This window comes from Parasteatoda tepidariorum, chromosome 2 (assembly GCF_043381705.1).
Source record: "Parasteatoda tepidariorum isolate YZ-2023 chromosome 2, CAS_Ptep_4.0, whole genome shotgun sequence".
Classification (NCBI taxonomy): Eukaryota; Metazoa; Arthropoda; class Arachnida; order Araneae; family Theridiidae; genus Parasteatoda; species Parasteatoda tepidariorum.
This window is the reverse complement of record NC_092205.1, coordinates 26,627,358-26,628,950: the sequence shown is the minus strand read 5'-3', so window position 1 is coordinate 26,628,950 and position 1,593 is coordinate 26,627,358.

Below are 1,593 nucleotides of genomic sequence, written 5' to 3'. Positions count from 1 at the left end.
CGTCTGTCTATATTTAAAACGTCATGATTTACCTCCATGAACGACAGGTAAAAGCAGAATTTCTCACAAAAAAAATATATAAAGAATGAAATAATTTAAATAAGTTATGGGAGAAAAAGAAAATTTTATTTTTTGGTGTAACATATTCAAGTGAATTTACCTCATTTAAACAATATAATGAAATCCATATCAAATCAATATTTTTCTTAATTATTTCCCAGTTTTAGTGGAACTTTTTTTCTCAGCATTCAAACATTATTTATTAAGGGGATAAAAAATCAAATAACGTAGAGATTTATGTTTGCAAATGGAATATACTAATATACCGTCAATTAGGCTAAAATAATATTCTTTAACAAAATTTTTTTCTAGAATGTCGAAAGGATAAATTCAAAATGAAAGTAGAGTAGGTTTTGATTCTGAAACTAATTAATTTTTGTTGAATGAAAAATTAAATATTACTGATTTTTTCTAAGTACGAACTGAAACAGAAAAAAATTAACTTTCTAAACATCAAAAATTGTCCCTCCGACTTGATCCGTGTCAGATATAAATTTACTTATTAAATTGAATTACTCAATGTAATGTTCTACTGAACATGAGCTGTACATAAATCGGACGTATTTTATTTGATTTACAAGAATTCCCCCCTCATTTTTAAACTTTTTTTTTGTTGTAATTTAAAGTCCAGGTGAGCAATAATATTTCTTCTATAAATTTGTAATATTTCGCTGAGATATTCTTACATTCAATTTCCTTATTGCTTAGAGCAGTGTTTCCCAAAGTGTGGTACGCGTACCCCCAGGGGTACGGGAACAGTTTAGCGGGGGTACTCATTCTTATGCGAAATATCTTACAACAAACTAAAATTTCAAAAAATTTTACATAAAAACATGGCTAGCCATGAAAATTTACGATTACGTATTTTTCTATTGACTATTTTGCAGAGTTAACAGTTAATAATTAGTGTTGTCAGGAGCCCGTTGTGATTTTTAATTTTTGTGCAATTTTTTTATAATAAAAAATACATTCAATTTCTTATTAGTGGTACACAGCATAACGAAAAATTTAGAAAGGGTACACGAAAGTCGTAAGTTTGGAAAACACTGGCTTAGAACAATAAAAGTTAACTTCAAATTTAAAATGAATTACCCCTCAAATATTTTATACTCTCACACGAATGCAAAATCCACATTTTTTGCGTGCTTTACATACTTACCTTCTTGTTTTAGGTTCCTCATATGAGTTATACGCAGTTTATAGCAGGATTTAATTTTATTATTTTCAGCAGTATCATTTCGAGGGAGAAAGCGAATAAAATAACGAAAAGTAAAAGTGAATAAAAATAAATTTGACTTTTTAAAAAAGCAAAAATTATAAAAATGTATTTTAACGTTTCTTTTTTCTAACAATGAATAATTGAATGCAAAATAAGCACTGACTAGAAATATAAATATAAATAACGAAATTTTTGAACCACTTTTCATTTGGTTTAATAACTGTTAATTCTAATGTTTGTTTTTTAAGGACCGTGAGAACCTTGCTTGAAAGAAAAATTCTTATTCTCAACGAAATAAAGACGTGAAAAGTGAA